Source organism: Carlito syrichta, unplaced genomic scaffold (genome assembly GCF_000164805.1).
Source record: "Carlito syrichta isolate Samal-C Ts95f unplaced genomic scaffold, Tarsius_syrichta-2.0.1 Scaffold287575, whole genome shotgun sequence".
Classification (NCBI taxonomy): Eukaryota; Metazoa; Chordata; class Mammalia; order Primates; family Tarsiidae; genus Carlito; species Carlito syrichta.
This window is the reverse complement of record NW_007231671.1, coordinates 172,264-177,091: the sequence shown is the minus strand read 5'-3', so window position 1 is coordinate 177,091 and position 4,828 is coordinate 172,264.

The following is a 4,828-nucleotide window of genomic DNA, read 5'->3' as shown; positions in this document are numbered from 1 at the left end:
CTTCTGTAATTTGAGAAAAAAATCTCCAGAAAATTAAAAGAACAGAGGAGATAATTTAGAAAGTAGGAAAAAAATCTCTCAGAATAAATTAGGAAAATTATCCAGCATACTCAAGACAGAAAAATCATAAAAGTTGTTTTCTTTTGGAATAGTACAATAAAGAAAATCTATTAAGTGTATGAAATTGAAGTTCTCAGAAAAAATGAACCTTTCTGGGATTCGGTTTCTCATGGAGCTCTGGATAGAAAATGTATCTTAGTGAAGACAACAAGCATTAACCATAATGGAGAAAAGATTTTTTTTAAAAATGAGGCCTTGGGCAACCCCCTCGGGTCCCCTCCTGCTATGGGAGCTTTTCTGTCCTCTCAATGAATCCTGCTTTTAAAAAAAATAAGGTCTTTACTTTGTATATTTGTCTTTGAGTAGGAGAAATCAGGATTCTTACACAGACATTTTCCAGAATATTTACAATAAGTCTAGAACTATAAAAAAGTCTCAAAACTGGCAGTTTGAGCCACAGAGATCTTTAAACCTCCATCAAAAAATCAAAAAATAACTGGTCAGACTAGGTATTCATTATTAAAGCAAGAATCAGTCTCTGAAGGTTTAGACTAAATGAAAAGAATTGCTAAAATATAAATGCAGAAAATTGCATATTCTGGTGTAAAACAAGAACAGAATAGAATTGAATTACAACAACTTCAATTAAGTCCTCCATCAAGCACATTTAGATTTTAGGCGGTCACTTTTTCTACAAACATTTATTGAGGACAGATATTGTTCTTGGCACTTGGTCTTCATGGATGAACAAACAAAATTCCAGCTGTCAAATATCTCATTGTTTGCATTTTTCTGGATTTTTTTTGTTTTGTCTTGTTTTTTTGGAATAGTATTATTTCAAGACTAGGAGATGGATAAGGTGTCCTTTTAGAATTCCTCTAATCTCATAATTTTATTAAACATCGTGTTGCCAACTCAAGAGATCACCATCATAGCTCATATGCATTGGTAAGAACTTAAATAAATATATAGTTATTGTTGGGCTTTGAGAAAGGATATTAGATTACATACCGGGGGAGCTCACGCCAACATAAAGGAACGTTTATGTCTCTGTTTTGCCATGGCATGGGGTTTTGATTCCAAAGAACTCCTGAGCTTACACTATTTATTTAAGCATTGCTCCAATATCACAATATCAACTGGTTATTGCATTCTATGCCCCTTGATTCTTTCACTATTTAATGAATAAGTATTTTAAGTTGTTTCAAGATAACCCTTATGTGTTTAGATAACTGGACAGTTACTCAGACAAATGAGGGTTCGCTTTATATCTATATGTCAATAGATAAATATAGAAATTGGTATGTCCTACCAAGAAAAGGTAGTGGTGCCTCCTCAGTCCATGAAATTAGGGAATAATTTTCCTGGGTGAAAGACATACTGACTTTAACCATGAATCTCCACTTTAATGTGTACAGTCGAAGTTTTATACAAGGAATAGGACATTGCTGAATCAAATCTTTCCGTGAGACTAAAGGGTTGAATTTTGTCACGATTCTTTCAGAGTCCACCATTCTCATTTTAGCTAAAATTGTTTTGCTTCAAGTGGAACTGTACTGGGGAAGCTTAACACATTATCTGGCATCATTGTTTGGGGGATTCACTAAAATTCTTAATTTTGCTTTCTTAAATTGTTTCTTAAAAAAACTTCAGAGACTATTAAGTAAAATCATCGAGAATATTCAACAAGCAAATAATTGCCAGAGTTAAAGGCCCAAATTCATGTATCCTGGGGTAGAGGCAGGGCATTTTACACACACACACACACACACACACAAACACACGCTCTTGAAAATACTTTCATGCTTGGTCATTGCTATCAAATAACAGAAAACAGCTGCACTTAGTAAAGTAACAACTGCATTGTGATTGTAACGTGAGCTTTCCATTTGGTACTTCAAGGGGGGAACCTTCCTTTACATATAAAAATATGACCAGTCCCATGATTAGTAAACCAGTGAAGCAGCAACGTCAAATAAACACGAATTTCTCTCCATCTCTGTCCTCTGCCCCCTTTGGTTATAAACGACACGGTTTTCTCAAGGCCAGTGTTCCCTACCTCTACCTGGCATGTGGCCTATCACACTGTAGACACTTATACTTGTTCAAGTAAACAAATGATCTTTTAGAATGCTCATCTCCAGGAAGCGGAATGAGTTTAAGCTCAAAACAAGGCAGCCATAGGAAAGACGTAATTCGTAGAACTGCAGGGGATGATTTTTTTCCTAACTATATTTATTAACTCGTTTTTATTTTTGTTTTATGTATTTATTTTTCTGGAGCTGGGGTCTCACTCTGTCACCCGACTGGAGTGCAGTGGCATGATCACAGCTTACCGCAGCCTCGACATCCTAGGCTCAGGTGATCCTCCCAATTCAGCCTACCAAGTAGCTGGGACTTCAGGCACATGCCATCATGCCCAGTTAGTTTTTTGACGGTATTTGTGGAGACAAGGTCTCAACTAGGTTGCCCAAGCTGATCTCAAACTATTGGGCTCAAGCAATCCTCCTGCTTTGGCCTCCCAAAGTGCTGTGATTACAGATACGAACCACTGCACCTAGCTCTTAACTATATTTATAGGGAGTCAATTTGGTTGTCCAGGCATTCCAGTGACGGTTTCAGGGCTATGTCCATCTCTCCTCCTCTTATCTCAGCTTTTATACTCCGTACTTTAGGTGGTTTTAGATGATCATTTTATCTGTTAGGGCTAGAAAACGCAACCTCCATCCCAAAAGCGTGAACACAATTTTGAGTGAGGAATCAGTGTAAGATATCAACCCCTGGACTGAGCAAGATTGCCGTGGAGTAAGTGGGGGAAAAGTCCCCACCGTTGTATCTGTCAGGTTAGTCAGTGTATTCACTAAGATTCTCTTGCTTTCAAATGACAGAAAGCTATCTTAAAGAAGCTTAGCAAATAAGAGGACTGATTGCATAAGAGATCTCAGGAAAGATTAAACAACGAAGATTTAAGAAGGGCATGGGTGCATCTGGGTTGCAAGGACTCTAGAACTAAGGACTTAAATGCTGCCAGACAATCCCCCCATCTTTTGCTATGTTTCTGTTTTCATAACAGTTTAATTCTTTTTTAACGTAAATGGTTCTTTCTCTTGCCGTAGGAATCATGAACACATGATACCCAGTTACTACAACCTCCCACAGGAATAATCCCTATTGTGACTTCTTACATATCTCACAGAAGCAACCGTTATTCTAGCTTCTAATACATATTAATAGTGTTTATTTTTAAACTTTGTATAAGTGGACATCATATAGTGTATATTCTTTTGTGCCTGGCTTCTTTCAGTTAGTATTATGCTTTTGGAATTCACTAATGCTTTTGCTTTTAGCCGTGGTATATTTATTGTCCTTACCATATAGTGTTTCTTTGTATGAATATGACAGTATCCTTTTCTCCATCTGATTGTTGGAAAAAAATTCAAGGTTATTTTCCATTTGTGGCTATTGCAAATAGTGCTTTGATGAACTGACTTCTTATTTGAATCTTTCTTGCACATAGGTAAATATTTCGCACATAGACCAGCAGTGGAATTATTGGCCACAAAGTACATAAATATGCAGCTTTAATACTTATTGGCAGCCGTTTTTCTAAAATGGTTATACTCTTATCAGCAGTTCACGAAAATTTCCATTTCTTTTCTTCCTTGTCTGCTTTTGAGATCTCAAGTCTTTTCCTAGTTTTGCTTTATTTGTTTGGTTTGGAATTCCAGTAGGTATGAAGTATTATCTCATTGTGCTTTGATTTACATTAAACTAATGATTAATGAGGAGATGTCCTTTGCTGTGTTTGTTGGGTGATAGAATTTCCATTTTTACTAAGTGTCAGTTGAACTTCTTGGTCCTCATAGTCCTAATTTTGATTGTCAGTTTTTTTCCTATTGATCTTCAGGTGTTATTTATATATTCTTGAATATAAGCCATTATTTCATCCATGTATTGCTAAATCTCATGCCATATGACTTACAGTTTTACTCATTTAATGATGTCTTGTGAGAAACTACTTTGTATTGTGGTGAAACCCTGGTTATCAATCTTTTCCATTATGTCAGTGCTTTTATTTTCTGTTTAAGAAAATTTTGCTTATACAATGGTTACAAAACTATGTGGTGTCTCAGTACTTTAATGTTTTGATTTCTCATGTGCATTTGCAGTCTACCTGTAATTGAGTTTTGTGGATGGTGCAATGTGTAGTTTACTGCTTTCATGTGAATTATGGTAGTAGTGAAGGTCATTATTCTCTGGAGCTATTCAATTCACCTAATTATGTTTACTCAAACTACCATTCTTTCCCAATTACAAAGTATATCCTCCATCAGTTGACCTTGTATGTTTGTGTGTGTGTGTGTGTGTCTCCTTTATATTTGAACTATGTATTATTCCATTTGTCTGTAATCTAAGTATCCTAGATGGTTTCATAGTAAGTCCTTTTATTTGATGGTGGAGTCTCCAATTTTGTTTCTTCTTCAAGATTAGTCTTGGTAATTTGAGCCTTTCAGCAGTACTCTATAAATGTTTGAAAATGTACATGGTTTTTTACACAAAAAAAAATCTGAATGGAATTTAGATTGAAACTCCACTGGATTTATGGATAAATTTTAGGAAGAACTGATATCTTTATAATATTAAAACTTCTAATCCATAAACATGGAATAGCACTCTATTTATTCTTTATTAAATTTATTTCTAGAAATTTGATTTTTATGGTATTATAACTTGTACCTTAAATTTTTTATTTCTACTAGTATATAAA